Here is a 19827-nt window from a genome sequence, read left to right as displayed (position 1 = left end):
AGTAAACTAAGAATCTTCAGGTCAAACAAATCTCAGTTGACAGAATCTCCAACTAATGGATTGCTAAAAATTTAAATGAAAGCGGAGATAAAAATTTTAAGCTAAAAACACCTGCTAAAACTATCAAACACTTGCCAGGGGTGTTGAACACTTGCCACCGGGGTCGAACACCTGACAAAACTGTCAAGAACATGCCTATGCTGTCAGAACAATCCAGTTGAACAAGTATCTCAAACGCATTAGCGAATGCCTATAAATTGCTTCAGTCAATAACAACTGGGGCTATTTAGTATTTTGATTTTCAGTGTTTGGTAGTTCTCCAAAAAAAGGCTCTTGTTATTTCCATATTGAAATGACTGAGTATTTCCATAGTAGAAGGCTCTTGGTATTTTTATAGTGGAAGGTTTTTAGTACATGTATTTCCATTGTAAAATGCCACCTTGAATTTTGTTTCTCCACAAAAATATGAGAAACTAAACCGGTTTGAGACAAAAATAGAGAAAATCAAGAGCATAACTAAGGTGTTCCAAAAGGAGTTAGTGGTAATAGCATAGACATAGAGAACATGTAGAAATAAGCATCTAGCCCATTTCTATAGACACTCATGTCAAGAGCTTCTCTACCAATTGAAATATAGTTGTTTTAATACAGCTATACAGTAATAGAGTTATATTGGCTGTAGCAGTAAACCATGAAATTATATTGGCTGTGAATGGAGGGAAAAAAAATGCTCATAAAATGTTAGAGAACGTAGCTAGCTGTGACAAGCTGCTGCGATACAAAGAAAAAAACATTTAAGGATCCCGTCAGGTTGGTAAATTTTGTCCTCAACAATCTGTCTCTGTGACATTGCGTCGACATTCTCCAGATACAAATACTTCTTCTCTCTCAGTATACAAACGTTTTCTAAAAAGTACAAGTCTGCATGAGTTAGCTCTGACTCGAGAAAGCAAAAATAAATAAAGCATTAGAAATGTACATGTACATAAAAGCCCTTTTAGGTATATATATATATATATATATATATATAAATATATATACACATTTATACATGTATCTATATATATCCAAAAATATCTATAATATTATATTGAAATCTCCAAGTCTGTAGTTCAGTTTGTCCAGCTACAGTTACTAAAATATTGGAATGAGGAATCCATAATGCGCAAGATTTGATTTCAGAATCTCCCCTTCCCAAGGCAAATGCCTTGCATATTTAGCTACGTGAGAATGATGGATTCTTTAGACGATATATGTTGCTATGTTGGTGAAAACACGCTACCACTTTCCGTTGTTATATTATACGAGGTCTGATCCAAAAGTTCCCGGAATGGAGTGGTATACGCTAGAATGTTTGCACGATGGAAATTCTCACTGCGGCGTTTGCTGGGCAGCATCTCCGGAGTGTTGTCAAAAAATTTCAGGTTGCTATGACAACGTGTTCGCATGTTCGTGTATATATATATATATATATACGAGGTCTGATCCAAAAGTTCTCGGAATGGAGTTGTATACACTTGCATATTCACACCATGGAAAACCCCACTGCAGCGTTTGCTGGAAAACACCTCCGAAGTGTTGTCACGAAATTTCAGGTCCTATGGTTATATATATAGCTATATTTATATCCCTTTTATATGTATATACAAATATATCTATATATCTACTATATAAACGGCAATCGTTGTCTATCTATCTGTGTATCTGTCTGTCCGCCTTATAGAGTGGTCTTTTCTTTTATCATCGTACGAATTTTGGTCGTACGAAGCAAACTGAATTAATATATGTAGTAACGGTAAATAAATTATAGAGCGGTCTTTCTTTTTCCATTCGGTCGAACGAAGCCAACCGAATTAATATGAGTACTAATTATCGTAATTTCGTAATATGGACTATTAGCCGCTACTTTTCTCTGACGATTTGAGCCAAGCGGCTTATATAAAGGTGTGGCGATTCTGTTGTTTTTCTTTCACCGCTCGAGCGCAGTAACCGAAATCCCCGGTTAGCACCCTTTTTAAACGGCAAATTTTCTGTCGTGTTAAAAACATCTTTTCTGAGTTCTGCGGCCTATACAAAGGTGTCTATACAGCTATACAAATGTACTATTCATTAAATAAAATAAATTAACGAGTAGTTATTTACATGCAATTAATATTTACTGCCAACGTGTGCCGAGAAGGTCACGTAAACGTTTGTTTCTTGGAGCCACTGGAAAAACAAATTTTTCACCTACTGAATTTCCACATCAAAAAGGTAAGCGTTTCTTATACGACGCTGTATTGTCTATGAATTGCCACATCTCCACTACTTAATAACGTTGGATTTGCCGCTGTTCGTGATAGTGGGTCACGTTCATTTCCTTCAGCAGCCGAGTTACTAATTTTTTTCCAGCTACGAGTAGGCCTACTGTAACTTACTATTACAGAACTTTCACGAGTACTCCGAGGATTGCGATACGCTATTGTGAAAAGCAATAGAGCAGCTGCTATCGACTTACTGTCACCCTGCATCAGCCATGACCAGCTATACGTCGCCTGCTCAAAAGTAGGCACACGCCGAAAACTGTTTCTTCATACGCCCGACAGAAAAACCAAAAATGTTGTCTATCCGCATATGTTGCGCTGAACTAAGGGAGAGAGAGAGGGAGAGAAAGGGAGAGAGAGAGAGCGAGGAGGAGAGGGGGGAGAGAGAGAGGGAGAGAAGGGGGGAGAGAGAGGGAGAGGGGGGAGAGAGGGAGGGAGAGAGGGAGAAGAGGGAGGGAGGGGAAAGAGGGAGAGCGAGGAGGAGAGGGGGGGAGAGAGAGAGGGATAGAAAGGGAGAGAAAGAGGGAGAAGAGGGAGGGAGAGAAAGAGGGAGAAGAGGAAGGGAGAGAGAGAGGGGAGAGAGGGAGAGAGAGGAAAGAGGTAGAGATGAAGAGAGGGAGATGTAACTGCATATTTGGAGTTGTTTTACAGTATGAAAGCCAACTCTCAATAAACCTTATGCTGCCCGTGAATCTGCTCCTGTAGACGGGTAATGCAGCTAGTTTCTTATACATGTGGAGATATTTATATATAATATATATACATGTATGTATATATATATATATAAAACTATGTGTACTAAAAAAAACTACAAGTTTAATTAAAACATTTTATTACTTAAAGTTTCGTGCGGTAGGCTTGCACTCTTCAGATAAAATGTCAAAGAAAATATTCTACTAGCTACTAGCTATTAGCTAGTAATATTCTATAATACTTCTCCCATATACAGAGCTCTGTATATGGGAGAAGTATTATATAATATGCAAGCCTCAATTAGCCACCTTGAATAAGCGCAACGAAATTTTATCCAGTTGCCGTCATGCCAATAAGTTTCTGCTAAGAAACAGTGTCACTTAAGACTCTAGCTTTTAGCGCTTATACAGCTTTACTGCTAGTAGAATATTTTCTTTGACATTTTATCTGAAGAGTGCAAGCCTACCGCACGAAACTTTAAGTAATAAAATGTTTTAATTAAACTTGTAGTTTTTTTTAGTACACATAGTTTTATACCAGCTCTGTTTTTACTCTAAACATTGAGCACTCTTTTTACTAATGTGTATCAATATAACTTTTATATATATATATATATAAATATATATATATATATATATATATAGATAGGATATTCATCTATATATCCAATACCTATCTACTATAATTCAAATAAAATTCCCAGAACAAATTATTTATGTTGTGTAAGCCTCTACCATATATGCAACTTGACCATGAAATTATTTTATAAAGTGAATAAACACTCAAAGATCTTCAAATCAGGTTAAACTAAGAATAATGGAAGTTGTACAAAGACAGTTTTATGTGCTTCCTTCATTGTATGAGCTACTATAGCCTTAGCTCACAGATAAACTCACTAGGAACATGCCAGGTACAGCATTATGTCTGATTAGAAGTAATAGCTGGGTGTGGTTAGAGTCAAAGTAAGCCATCATCATATCATATCTAAAGAGACGGTAAGGGTCTGAACGTGACTGCATACATGTGTGAGTTCGGTTGGCATTGCGATCATTATGCAGTTTGTCTAGCATTTCATCTCCGATATTCTTGTCAGGAAACCTGTCAATAAAGATATCCAGCAAAACTTGAAATAGTTTCTGGCTCGTTACACCAATAAAATTGTCACCACTAAAGAATGTAAAATGTACGACATAAAGGATAAAATGGGAAAAAGAAGAGAAGAGATGTAAATGACAGAAATATAAGTGTTAGTAAAGAACAAGAATACAAGGTTTTTGCAGTTATAAATAAGTTTTAAATAGAAGCTGTTGTTTACTATGATCATCTAACTACAAAACCTATAGATGGGAGACAGGAGGCAAGATAAAAAGTGAAATCATAATATGGAAAACACTTTGAGAGACAACAACTTACGGAGAGGAGATAAGTTATGGGGAGATGACAATTTTTAAGGAGACAATTTTTAAAGAACAGGCATTTTATAACAAGAAAATAACATACAAAAGAAAGACAACTTATAGCAACAAGGCAACTTAGGGAGTGGATGTAGCATAAGAGAGAAGGCAGCTTTAGGTAGGAGACGCAGTACAAAATGAAAGCAAATCACAGTGAGGAGACAACTTACAGCGATAAAACAACTTGCAGTGATGAGACAGCTCACAGTGAGGAAACAATTTACAGCGGAAAAACAACTTGCATAGAGGAGACGACTTACAATGAGAAGATAATTGAAAGAATCATCAGCTGTTTTCTTGCCACTAATTTTGAATTGAATATTTCAATGTCAATGTCAAAGATCCTGAGCAATCCAGGAGCTGCTGTTGCAGAACAACCAGGCATCAATAGTGGTTAGCGACGGTCACTCTGACATGAGACCTTGAAGTTTGGGTCATCTGTAGAAAATGTTCTTGGCTCTTTTTGCAAAGTAAGATTGCAAAAGAAAATCTTTAGAAAGAGGCACTAAAATTGCCTCCATTATAGACCGGCACCTGTCAACATAACAATAAGACATTTTACTTTACACTGACTAGCTGTGACACTTGGAATTTCAAAGGGTGCCTCATATACCCTTTCTATAAAACTGAAAAGCGGAAAAGTGGCTAAATAGAGCACTATTATAAAAGGAGGTAGAGTCATAGTCTTCTACATGGCTTCATGTGGTCTCTATATGACATCCTTACTGCTGTAGATAGCTTATAATAGCCTGAGTTATCTAAGCTTCTATTATTCCTTTTTGTCAGAGAACTATGGCTAGTTTCTCTAACAGGACTTAATAACTACATGTAGTCGTTCAAACCCGTTCCCTTTTGTTAAACCATTATCAGTCCTTTATTCATTGTAGCCGTATTCAAGTTGGAGCCAGCAGTTCAACCTATTTTTATTTACAGTCAAACATGGATAGCTTGCCCTCGGATAGCTCGAACACATGGTTAACTCAAAGACTTTCTTTGGTTCATTCCCACGAAATGATAAATTGCTTTAGGTAACTCAACCTCAACTCTGTTAAATCGAACAGTTTTTTGCCCAATGGCTACTAAGACGGTTGTTATCGCTTTAGAAAATAACTTTATCACAAGTCATAGAGGTAAACCTCAACTTTTCATAATTCATAGGCATCGTTATTACCACCATCGGCAAAAAATTTTTGTCAACGACTTTTCTAAAAGTTTGGTGAAATTTGATTTTTACTAAACATCCGTTTACTGATCGCCTTTCGAAAGCATGGAAAAGTGAGGTGACCTTCGCATGAACTTCAAGAAAAATCGGCAAAATTGATCTTGGTTAAAACGCTAAAAAAAAAGATGTCGTTTCTTCTGAGCATTTCAACAACGATCAAGCTTTGCCAATTTTAATCTAACAAACGTCCTGGCAATAACATCACCTCAAGCAACAAACCAATCTCAAGTGATAGAAAAATCTCCTATACTATTTGATAAAAACGTTTTTAACTATACATTTCAAGCATTTAATTTGAAACAAGCCATTTATGCTTTTGATTTATATTATAGTTTGTGTATGTACATGTACATGGATGTTAGGAGCAGACATGTTTAGATGTTAGCAACTGACACGCATGAATATTAGCCACAGACATGCCTGAGTGTTAGCAGCAGACATGTTTGGATGTTAGCAACTGACATGCCTGGATTACCATACATACTTGAAAAGCACCTTTTATTGCCTGTTCATCATCAAAAGCTTTCTCAAGAATTATAATTACAATATATATATATATATATATACTATATATATTTATATATATCATATATATAACATCTCCTTCAACTAATCTCACATAGAAAATAATAAAAGAGATGCGTCATTCAGAAAATTATAACTATTTTTCTATTCTTGGTTCGATAACCTGATGTGGTACTGCAATACTATTCATAGGATAACCAGCATACAGTGCACCCTCGAGATACGATTACCTTGATATACGATTTTTTCACCTTACGAAGTCAAACATTGCGATACCTTCACCTCACTATACAAATATTATCTCACCATACTTATTTGAGAAAATAAATAAGTCGAAATAAAAAAGACACCGAAATATAGTTTGCCGAAAACATTCTTAGAACGTTTAGAGCAGACACGATGATCGACTTCTCTCATGTCCGCGTGAAAAATTTCGTGTAAAATACACAAGCGAGAGCAAATATTCATTCGTAGCGTTATTATAACTTTTACTATAAACTTTTAGGCCAGCACACGTATATAACTACAACTATCTACATTTAATTCGTTATCTATAGAATCTAAGACCGATACAAACGTTACAAAACGAAGGAAAAATGATTTCTATGTCAACAAAGTTGGATGTCGTAAGTAAGAAGAAGGGACCCGTATTATTAACATTGTCAAGGAATATGATCGCAACCAATCAGCATTTGCAATTATTATTAAAACAAGAACTCCATTAAAGCAAGCACAAGAAAGAGCTTCCGACTGAAGATTTGAATGAGCTAGGTCACGCACGCGATCAGCATTCAAAAGGAGCAACCATTTAGTAAAGGCGAGGATGTAGAAGATACTGAAAATCCCACATTCGCAGAAATATTTCAAGTGTTTAATTTACAGATGTGGACTGGTACATTAAAACAATGCATGTATAATATACATTATTTATCTCTTGTGTGGCATGTTTTTCATATTTTATTCATTTTATTTGTTTCTTTTTGATTTTATGTTATATTTTCTTGTTTAACCATGTCTTTGCATATAGGCTTGTTATCTTCTATGTGAATACAATTCATCGTATGTATGTATGCAACTCATATAACTAGCTACTCAAGATAGTTGACGCATCCACATTACTTTCAGAAACTGGGTAAAGCCCTGTCCCCCCATAGGGTATAAATACGTACAAACTTTGTATGTATGGTTACATTGATTCTTGTGCACAATTCATACACAACAAACTACTGTACCACATTCTCTGGATCCTTTTACAAGCGCTAGCTAGCAATTTTCTGCGTTGCACCATCAATGTTTTTGTAGAAAAAGTAGAAAAATTGAACAGGAAAGGACAACTTCTTTTTGCCTGTTAAAAAATTCCAATTCATTACGTTTTAAATATATTTTCAAATGTACATCACCATAATTAGCATGATACGTTTTTGCCTCCTCTCTGCTTTACCCACTACATGTACCAGCTAAAGCTACGTTACTCCAAAGGTATGTACGTCTAGTATAGAAAATATAATTTTATTTTTCTTTTCGGTAGCCATTAAATGGTCAAGTGCGCGAGAGGCCGCTTTCAATAACTGCATCGCTCGGCATTATTGATTTAGGTTAAAAAAGGTTTCAACCAGAGAGGCTAAAGTTTATAGTGAAAGTGAAGATAGGAACTGCAGAAGGATAAAATTTCGTAATAAAAAGTTGAAATTCAGTAAAATAGTTCAAAATACATACTAAAACTTAGTTTTAAGAGTAGGCTTAGCAAGCTAAACTTACTTGAAGTGAATTCAAAGTTTATGTTATGCGTACTTTTTGACGGCAAGAACTCCTTATCGTACGTAGTAAATTTACTACACACATCATAATTTTGCGTTTTATTGCAGATCATAACCATTAAAATACACTAAATACAATACAGTTACTGTAGGTAACTATAATTACTAAAGTTAACATACTATTTTGTTGCTAATTGTCAATATGTAACAATTTTTATAAAAAAAATTGACGATTCTGACCAAGGGATGTTTGCATTGTATAATTACAATGGTCTCTATTCCCCGATATACGATTTTTTCACCATACGATGCCAACCCTGGAACGAATTAACATCGTATCTCGAGGGTGCACTGTAAACTGTTATTCTTGCAAAAATCCGTGACAACAATTATTAAAAAGACCAGAGATGGCTTGTCAAATGCCACGCCTTCCACCCTTCATTGATTTATAAGTTTTGGGTTGTCAAAAGTCATTAAAAAGTCATCATATCATATGTCAGCAAATCATGCTTCCAAATCTTTGCATCTTCTTACCTTTGCTATGTGCAATGGGACAAATATTGAGCTGGCTTCTGACATGGTTATTATTATTAATTGTTAGGTAGTTATTTTATTACTAGTGCAACGCCAGACATTAATCGAGTGAAAACTAAATATCATCAAATATCAGCAAACTTTAAACTGTCAGTACTCAATCGCCATGGCTTGTCAAGAATCCTCTAACAAAGTTACATCTATCATAATGAAAATCTATACTCACTTCAACATTGGCTGAGGTATAGTGTTGTGGTGGTTGGTGGTGTTGTGGTGGATAGTGGATTACGAGAGGTAGGCTTTATTTGAGTGACAGTGGGTTGGAGGTTGAGTGGCAGCGGGTGGCGGGCTGGGCGGTAGCGAGTGGTGAGTTGACAAGTGTAATGTTGGTGAATGTTATTGGTGAGGAAATAATGTTGGTGGTAGAGGGGCGATTATGATGGAGAGGATGGGTTGATTGTGGTAGATATGAAGTTGTGGTGAAGATGAGTTGGTGATTGTGGCGGTGTTTGTGGTAGTTGCGGAAGTGGTAGTGTTAGAGGTGGTGAAGCGGAAGATGATGGTGATTGGGATAGTAGAGAGGTGGTGGTTGTGACAATTTATGTAGCTATAGTAATGAAGCGAACGATATGGCATTGATGATGGCGGTGATAGCGAAGATGATTTCAGTGGTGAGGCTCAGTATGATTGTGGTGATTGGATGGTGGTGTTGGTGGTGTTGGTGGTGTAAGAAACAGTAAGTGTAATTGATGGATGGAAAGGAGTGGCAATGACAGCATCCTCTGGTGGCAATGAAGTGGTGGTTTCATTGGCACCAGTGCCTACAAGTAATAAAATTATATTTGGTAACATGTAGATATTACTTAAATTCTCTAGTCAGCAATAGAACATGTACTATAATGATATAGGTTGCTTAGCGTTAGAACTTACTTGTATAGCTTGAAGGCTGCCACTGCCACTCCTACAGCGGCACAGCCAATTAAAATTCTTTTAGCAGTTACTGTTCGGGCTGGAGATGATGGTGATGATGGGGGGAGTGGTGCTTGTGAGTATGTTGATGATGGAGGTGATGATTTTGATTGTGAAGGTAGATGGGGTGATGGTTTCTTTGGTACTGATCGGGGTGTTGATGATGGAAAATGAGGTGAAGATTTGGAGTGTGAAGGTGGATAGGGTGCTGATTGCATTGGAAGAGGTTGGGATGAAGGAGTAGATGTCGAATCGGGCAGCTCTTCCTCCATCACTGGCCACGTAAGATTTTTTGGCTCTGCTGCCCTCAAAGTAGCTAGATGACCAGCATCTAGCATAAATTGAAGGGCAGCAGGCAGTGGCCAAGTGATTGCTGGCGCAGACTGTACGGAGGAGGAAGAGCTGCCCTCTTCTTGAGCAAAGAATTCAGGGAGTTCTAAAATGAAATAATACAATTTCAGTTTAAACGTCTTAGATTAGTTTAGTTTCATAACACTCTGACTCAATAGTGAAAGTTATGACAGTTCATAAAAGTTTGGTTGGAGCGGAATGTTAATAGTTGTGTCAACATGAGATGTTCACTTTTTCACTGATTGAATTTGTGGAGAAAGACACTTGCAAATAGTTAATGAATTTATCAAGTCTTATATTAAGGAAATCTTTTAGTTGAGTGTACTGGCCTAGCTATAGCGAGTTTTTAATAAGAATAACGACATCATGACCTTTCATGACTTATTATTACGTAGGTCCTGAGGCTACTCTTTCGAATAAATGTCACTACATTTTATAATTAAATTTGTTGCAGTCTTTTGACTGATTTACTAAGTTGATTGAAGCAGCTGATATCAGTTTAAAATATTTCATATCAACCTAACATAGGAGGTAGTATGGACTAGAATAAAGTAATCAAATATGAGTCAAAAGCAAGCATTCTTAAGCATTTTTATAATATATATTAAATGTTATGTTTTATTTTACAGACATGTCTTAGACAAACAAAAAATTGTTGAGAAAGGGTAGACATAACAGTCAGATTCTTAGCTCATATGTCAAATGTGTAACTGAATGATGTGACATTTTCATGTTTGTTGATTCGTTCCGCAAAATACAGTTTGAACGATGAAAGGAAATTAATGGGTATGACAACTTCTCATGCGCAATCTACTTTGGTTTGATTCCAACAAAATTTCATAAACTGCAGCGCTTGATACTAGATTAACATTTTTCTTAAAAGACACATAAATGGCTCCTCTACAGCTCACTGCTCTACTGTCTCTCATTGTAACAATATATCAGTTTAAATGAGGTCCTTGTTCCTTTCAGCAGTCGCTAAGTAGTCACTAGCTAAACATCCATTCTAATGTATTTATTTTCACAATAGTTTATGAGTTTCACATCCTTTTATAGTCAGATTATAAACTTATATTGCTTCAAGGAAGAGAAACATCACATCTTTTTTATAGACAGATTATAAACTTACAATGTTCCTTCAGTGAAAATGAACATGTATTTATACATTGCTTACCGAAACCATAAGAGGTGTTATCCAGCTCGGCCAGCGAGCTGGATGATGATAAATGGATCCCACCTCTCCCGCTGCCACTCTGCGGGGGACAGTTAGTAGGTTCAAAAAAGACATGTTGTTTGCTGTTCATTTTGAATAGGGAATTAGCTAAATGAATTGCGGAAGAAATGTGGTTTCACTGAGAAATACTGAGTGAGTGAGTGATGTCATCACATTCCGCTAGAAATCTTAGAATTCCTCAGACAAGCTTATACTGTTTAATTAATTACACTGATTGGCTGTATGACATGTGTGACATAACTCAAATACTGTTACATGAATATTATATACATTCATGTATATGCAAATATATATAAATACATATGAATTATATATCAATAAACCATATGATATATATGTATAATGAACATAAATAAAAATAATACTAAATTTTTCCTGTCAAACAGCCCACGACCAAAGTGATTTTGGAAAAAATAGAGAGTACTGCTGGTTGAGAAATGCAATATTAGCAGTCAAATGTCACTGCAGTGCAATAGGATAACTGCAATAGTAGCTGCAATGTACTGGGTGTGGGTGTTAATATATACAACAAACAGCAATAATGAATGGAAATGATTATATGTTTATATCTCTCCCCTGCAATAGGAGAAATGCAATAATAGAAGTAAAATGGCAAGCTGCTGTCTAATATACACAGTTTGAAAGTTGGTTGTGTTGAATGCAGAATGGTTTTGACAGCGATTTGTAACCAAAGTGAAAAATGAGTCATGATCACAGAAACCATGGTTAAGTCGGGTGTGTGAGATTTAAAGTTTACACTAGCATACGGAGAAGACTCTCAGTTATTTTGCAAAAAAATTATATTCTAGCTTAATTACAGCAGATTTTATGGTCAATAAACTGAATGTATGTTTACCATTAGTGCGAAAATATTGTTTTGAAAAAACTTGTGTTAAAGTTTGAGAAACGAAAACGAATGCACAATTTTTTTTACATTTCAAAATGTCATAGCAACCAATATTAAGAAGTTGTGATATTTATCTAGATTTTTGTATTTATATGCAAAAAATTATGCTGAATTTAAAATTTTAAACATATTTTATTTGGTTTTCATAGAAATAGCTGTATATCTATAAAAAGTGTAGGGCTATAACTTAATTTTGCAGACATTAAAAATGGCTTGGCAGTACCGCGATATTGGGCACAGCCGTAGCAATGTACTGTGTATCACTACAGGTACTAGGTAACACTGTGAAATACTTAATGAGTGATGTCATCACATTCTGCTAGAAATCTTAGAATTCCTCAGCCAAGTTTATACTGTTAAGTAACTACACTGATTGGCTGTATGACATGCGTATTTTTCTCCCTTTTACAACTTGAAGATACCATAAATACTTTCTCATGTACATACTTCAAATACATATACATGATTATTATATATATACATGTATATGTAAATATATATAAATCAATATGAATTATATATCAATAAAACCAGGCCCGTATTACCTGGGACGGCTGGCCGGCTGAGCCGCCCCAACTTCTTAGGAACTTTTCGCGGCTAAGTACAGTCAAACTCTGATATCTCGCCCTCAGATAAAATGTAACATTTCATCTCAAACACAAGGTTAACTCGAACGAATTTGTTTGGTTCGTTCCCACGCAATGATAAATTGCTTCAGATAGCTCGACCTCAACATCATTTATTCGAAAAGTTATTTGCCCAACGTCTATGGTTTTTATCGCTGTAGAATATTACTTTATTCCAAGCTATAAAGACAAACATCAACTTTTAGTAGTTCTTAGGCGTCATTATTTATCATCATCAGTGGCAAAATATTCTTGTTAATGACCTTTATAAAGGTTTGCAAAATATCAAGTTTTACCAAACATTTGCTTGGCCATGTCCCATCGAAAGCGTGGAAACCTCCGTGTGAACTTAAAATAAAATCGGCAAAATTGATCTTTGTTAAAACGCTCAAAAGAAAAAGATGTCTTTTTTCTGAGCGTTTCAACTGCGGTCAAGTTTTGCTCATTTTAATTTTAAAATGTCACGTGAGTCACATCACCTAAAAAAACCAATCTCAAAAAATAGAAAAATGTTGATACTTTCCGATAACATTTTTTAAAACTTCACACGAGAGGCCTGGCTGAGGCCCTACATAAGAGAAACCTGTTGGGGCTTACACCGCCCCCTCAACACCCCCAGGTGTTCATAACTAGTCGACTAACTAGTCGCCTAACAGCCGCCCCAACTTGCAACCAGTGAATACAGGCCTGAATAAACCATTTATATGCTATACATATGTATATTGCATATAAATATACAATAAATATATATTATATTATATGCACATTATATATGTGTATATATACAGGGTATATATATATATATATATATATATATATATATATATAGACAAAGTGGATGCCGTACAATTCGTTACAGAGTGCTCAATGATAAATCAGAGCTAAATTATAAAATATGTATAAGTGGAACTTCACTCTATAAGTTAAGCATTTTATTACTAATAGTTTCATGTGGTACAATTAAGTATCACACTCTTCAGATAAAATGTCTAAAAGTCTTAGACAATATAATAATACACATTTTAGGATACCTTGCTCTAGGCTAATGTATAAGCTCCCATCGTTTATGATATTCCCACAATTTTTAATACCTGTTTATTTAAACGGCTGCAAAACAACTTCCCTTATAGGATAACTGCTCCCATTTTAAATAATGAACTAATAAAGCATTTTGGGATAGAAAATAATTTTTTTAAATGTATTTTTTAAGTGGGGAAGTTGTATTACGGATCAATTATTGTCTGGGAAAAAATTACTAAGGGCAATTGTGCGGTTGTTACCCATCTAAAGTATATCAATCATTTTAGGATAGCTTTTAAACTTTAACCAAATTCCCCTGCACAGCATCCATAGTTGAGTTTGAAGTTACCAAACTCTTTCTATGTTTGGTAAATCTTATGCAAACCTAATATTTGCTCTACTATGTTTCACTGATCTATATGGCTCACACACTCCATATATTCCAGTTACTAAGGTTTACATATTTCTAGTTTATCTTCTGATAACTTCGATTAAAACTGAATATAAGTAAAGCAGGACAATTCAAAGATAATATAAAATGAAAACAAATTGCATTAAGCAATGATAAGGGGTGACTTACAGAGTATTAGAAGAGCTTTTATTCACAAGCTGACAACCTTGGAGTAGTAGACAACTCTTTGATTATCTCTGTCAAATGCATCTATGATCCAGAACCTGCAAACAATTTGGACACGCCTGAATCCCAGCCGAGCTATAAACATTACTAATAGCCATTGAGTACTACTGTTGATGTGATATAAAGCTGGTTTTCACTGTAATAAGCCTTAGTGCCATCATATTGGCCTTATGAGAGATAATAATCAATTATCTCCCTAACCTTTGCCATAGTACACAGTCTCTATTTAATTGATCACATCCTCTCAGTCTCACTTTGAGATTGCGGATAACATTTACTTTTGGGTCACACTGAAATAATCCAAAACAGGAGTGGTGACATTTATTACAGTAAATGTCTTCACTCCTCTGTGTGGTATTGTATATGCTACCATATCATCTCCCGTAGAGTAGTAAGTGTTCAAGTGAACAAACAAAAAGCTTATTTGGCACTAAACCAATCAGTTGTGTTTAGCATACAAACCTAGTGGTGTTAGAGTTTACCAACCTCTTTCTACTTAACCACCTTATTTCTGCTAAATCATTTCTTACTGATAACTATGGCTGATGCTTGATTTATTCCAGTTCATAAGCTCTACAAACTTTTTATTTTATTTTCGATAAAGTTCTTCTGATAAACTCTTAACTGCCGCAACAATGATCAAAAGTCGACAAGTCTAGACAAGGGAACATTTAAAAATCGAGGCAAGAGCAACGCCAATAGGGATGTCCTGCATGCAGACTATCACGCTGATCAATAGCAACAGTGACATGTCTAGCAGGTAGCAGTAAGTGGAAGCGGCAAGAACGGGCTGAACAGGACAAACACTCGCTGTTACCTTGAACTATACTAATAATTACTAACACCATATGAAATAGCCTATAAAGCTACAAGTAATCTAAGAAAAGGGAAAAGTACACACTAAAATACCGCTCTACAAGTATAGAGTAGAGTTTGGTTAGAGATAGCTTTATTATAAAATCCTGAATGTGTGATACCTTCATCAGTCTCTGTAATACAATATATACTGATGCTCACACTTTGATAACATAGTCTTTCTACAGTGAAATTGTAACAAAATACACGTAGTACTCAAACAGTGCATGTACAGTGACAATGTAGTACTCAAACAGTGCAAAGTGGCAACATAATAATCTCATAATCAATGAATATAGATAACATCACACTCTCTCCATGCTTGTACAATAGTAACACAGTACTTCCACAATGCAAGCACTGTGGTAAGTTGTTATTTCTACAACGCATACAAGTTACTTCTACAGTATATGCACTGTGGTAACATAACATTTCCACAGTGCATATACATAAGTAACATATTTTTCCCATACATATACATTAGTAACACAGCGTTCCCAGCATTCATTGTACAGTACTAACATAATTTTCTCACAACCATGCACAGTGATAACAATACTTCCACATCGCTTGCACAATGGTAACACAGTACTTCTACAGACATGCATTTGGGTAACAGAGTGCTTTTACGATGCGTACACAGGCCAACATAATACTGTTACATTGATAACATGCCATCCCTGCAGTGCACAGAAAGCAGTATGCCCATAGTATGGCAATATTGCTATGGCATCTATGGCTATATTAGCATCTGACATGACTGGATATTAGCAACTGATAAGACTGGATATTAGCAATTGACATGCCTGGATATTAGCAACTGACATGCATGGGTATCAGCAAGTGACATGCTTTAATATTAGCAACTGACATGTCTGGATATTAGCAACTGAAAGGCCTGGATAATAGCAACTGACATGCCTGGATAATAGCAACTGACATGCCTGGATAATAGCAACTGATATGCCCGGATATGAGCAATTGACATGTCTGGATATTAGCAACTGACATGCCTGGATAATAGCAACTGATATGCCCGGATATGAGCAATTGACATGTCTGGATATTAGCAAGTGACATGCTTTGATATTAGCAACTGACATGGCTGGATATTAGCAACTGACATGTTTGGATATTAGCAACTGACATGCATGGATATCAGCAAGTGACATGCTTTAATATTAGCAACTGACATGTCTGGATATTAGCAACTGAAAGGCCTGGATAATAGCAACTGACATGCCTGGATAATAGCAACTGAAATGCCTGGATAATAGCAACTGATATGCCCGGATATGAGCAATTGACATGTCTGGATATTAGCAACTGACATGCCTGGATAATAGCAACTGATATGCCTGGATACTAGCAACTGATATGCCTGGATATGAGCAATTGACATGTCTGGATATTAGCAAATGACATGCCTAGATGTGAAGCACCATTCAACTATATAAACTATTCAACTAAAAATCAAATATTGATACAGTAAAAATGATCATATTAACATACCGTATGCAATGTTTTGCCATAGGATCTAGAACAAGAGAATACAATGCGCCAGTACTTTCTAGAACACTAACATTGATCTTACCAAAACATCTATGCTCGGAGGTTGCGTGATTTTTAATTCCTCTGTAAGTCCAACTTGAGTCTTAATAAACTGATTTCCAAACTCGAATATGAGGGTGGTAGAGGAGAGTCCCACAATCTACAAATAGTCTAGAAAAATTCCACTTGCTAGGTGGTCCAGCAATAGGCAATAAAAAAGATTAAACTCTGTGAGGCTTCAGTTCAGCCAATCACGTGAGGGCTGATAAAAGTAGTCTCATGCTAGCTAATTGGCTAATGTGTTGAATGTTTTGCTAATACCAGAAAATTGATCCAACTAACAAGTTGCAGATTTGATAAAAGCTCTTATAGGTGCATTTACACCGGGTTAATTTATAGGAGTTGCTTTCACACCCACCAAGTCGGTTTGGTGTTAAACGAAAAATTGTTGTAAAAATGCCTTTGTACCAGTCGCCGACACTAGATCAGCAAAGTTCTGCATACTATGTTTGTCTATTTTGAACAGCCATCATTGACAAAGTACAACATAGAAATGAACAATCACATATCGCAATGTTAACAGCGACACAAACACAAGCAAATGGAATGGATATCGATGTTGTATTTGATTGGCTAAAATGTGACTTTTTTATTTTTATTTTGAATAGTCTAAGTTTAAATTGGGTTTGGTTTGCAAACTACATTTCAAATTGTGAACAGACTGGATGTCATTCCAACTCCAACTCTTGGCCGACATGCCTGGATATTAGCAACTGACATGCCTGGATAGTAGCAACTGACATTCTTTGGATATTAGCAACTGACATGCCTGGATAGTAGCAACTGACATGCCTGGATATTGGCAACAGACATGACTGGATATTAGCAACTAACATGTCTGGATATTAGCAACAGACATGACTGGATATTAGCAACTGACATGTCTGGATATTAGCAACAGAAATGCCTGGATATTAGCAAATGACATGCCTGAGTATTAGTTGTGAAAACACAACTCCAATAAATCGCCCCAAATGTGATAAATTAAATGTGTGAATGCACATTTAATGTTGAAAACAAAAAATGTGTAATCATAGACATTGAGACACATGAACCTCAAACAGGTTTAGCAATTAACTTGTTACTAGCCAGAAGAACAGATCTAATGTTCCCAATTACATTTCCAAAATTTTTGAAGTGTTTGTGTTAAAGTTTTCCAGTATAAAACTAAAAAAAAGTCAGGTGATATCTATTCTTCTGTTAACTGCAACCACTTAATGGCACAAAAGGAAAAATGGAAATGTATTGACTGAGAACTGGTACAGCCCGCCTTGATTAAAATCTGTTTGCTCAGTGTAACACTTATAAGATAGCTGAGTTTAGTTTGAGTTCCTGATGAACATGTCCACTCTTCCACATCATCTTCTTGGTTGGTATAAAGCCACCCGATGATGTTACTAATAGCCTAGGGTGGACATTGGAAGAATGCAGTTGGCTGTACAATACCACATGACCCATTTTGTCTACATAACTAAAAAGGATGCAGTTTATATAGAAAATAGATGAGAGACTCGTGACTCAAATACAGAAGCAGGTACTTAGTTTGAAAAAGATGCATCTAATGCAGAAAGTTACTGCTGTCATAAATACTTATGTACAGTTCATGGTTCTAAATATGGAGGAATTTGAGTGTACATGGCAGTTTATATGGATTGTGGTACATATTCCTTGGTACTTACAGAGGAGTGTTGCGGGTGGTATAGCAGCAGCCCATGTCGAGTGGGGTAAAACTAGCAAGCATGCGTTTATCTTTGTCGTATGCTATTGTGTAGAAGCCCTAGTCAGCACCACGGCTAGTTACGGTTGCCCGCTCTCCACCCTCATAGCTGATACAACTTTTCAGGAAACTTAGACTAAATCAGTGTAGGTAACTACATATGTCATAAGAGATGATTCACATGGTCGATAGAGATGATTGAGTTCATACCTTATAAAGCTTAAATGGAGTTGTGCTCTTTTGATGAAAAAGCTTTTGTCGCCATACTCAGTGTTTTTATAGTATACACTATTGGACGCATGCCAAATGTCAACAAAAAATTCTTATTTTATAAATGTCCTAAAATTGAGCCACTTTAGTAGGTAAAGCTTAACAACTTCTTGGAACAAGAAATAGAAAGACAAACGCACAAAGTTTTCCAAATGCCTTATATTTCTAACTTGATAGAGCCAGGAAAAATACATGTAGATAATTTTCAGTGAATTCACTTGGCTATAACCAGTGTTTCAGGTTTGCATGGTAAAACAGTGCAAAAACACATGAATTTGGTTTGCTTGGTTTGCTATTTCACCCAATTATGCCTGAGCAAACTAGAGCTGCTCTTGGAGAACAACAATAACAGTAAATGTCCATAAAAGTAAACTAAAGCAACTTAAAGTAGCTAATAGTAGCTCATTTCCAACTGTTAATTGCTTATTGCCAACTGTTTATTGCTTATTTCCAACTGTTGATTGCTTATTTCCAACTGCTGATTGCTTATTTCCAACTGCTAACTGCTTATTTCCAACTGCTAACTGCTTATTGTCAACTGTTGATTACTTATTGCCAGCTGTTGGTTGCTTATTGTCAACTGTTGATTGCTTATTACCAACTGTTGATTACTTATTGCTAACTGTTGATTGCTTATTGCCAACTGCTAATTGCTTACTGTCAACTGTTGATTACTTATTGCCAGCTGTTGGTTGCTTATTGTCAACTGTTGATTGCTTATTACCAACTGTTGATTACTTATTGCTAACTGTTGATTGCTTATTGCCAACTGCTGATTGCTTATTGCCAACTGTTGATTGCTTATTGTCAACTGTTGATTGCTTATTGCCAACTGTTGATTGCTTATTGTCAACTGTTGATTGCTTATTGTCAACTGTTGATTGCTTATTACCAACTGTTGATTACTTATTGCTAACTGTTGATTGTTTATTGCCAACTGCTGATTGCTTATTGCCAACTGTTGATTGCTTATAGCCAACTGTTGATTGCTTATTGCCAACTGTTGATTGCTTATTGTCAACTGTTGATTGCTTATTACCAACTGTTGATTACTTATTGCTAACTTTTGATTGCTTATTGCCAACTGCTGATTGCTTATTGCCAACTGTTGATTGCTTATTGCCAACTGGTGAGTGCTTATT

General features: G+C 35.9%; 1 long non-coding RNA gene across 1 annotated transcript; it reads right to left on the bottom strand.

Moving 5' to 3' along the window:
• Window positions 1-4737: 4737 nt before the first annotated feature.
• LOC137388812 (uncharacterized) lies at window positions 4738-18512 on the bottom strand. The gene is made up of 5 exons (XR_010978032.1): window positions 18378-18512; window positions 16682-16798; window positions 14176-14270; window positions 8715-9309; window positions 4738-4984 (listed from the first exon to the last, which is right to left on the bottom strand). It is a non-coding gene; the product is annotated as an uncharacterized lncRNA (long non-coding RNA).
• Between the last annotated feature and the right edge of the window lie 1315 nt (window positions 18513-19827).

Source organism: Watersipora subatra, chromosome 2 (assembly GCF_963576615.1).
Source record: "Watersipora subatra chromosome 2, tzWatSuba1.1, whole genome shotgun sequence".
Classification (NCBI taxonomy): domain Eukaryota; kingdom Metazoa; phylum Bryozoa; class Gymnolaemata; order Cheilostomatida; family Watersiporidae; genus Watersipora; species Watersipora subatra.
This window is presented reverse-complemented; position numbering and strand designations above follow the sequence as displayed.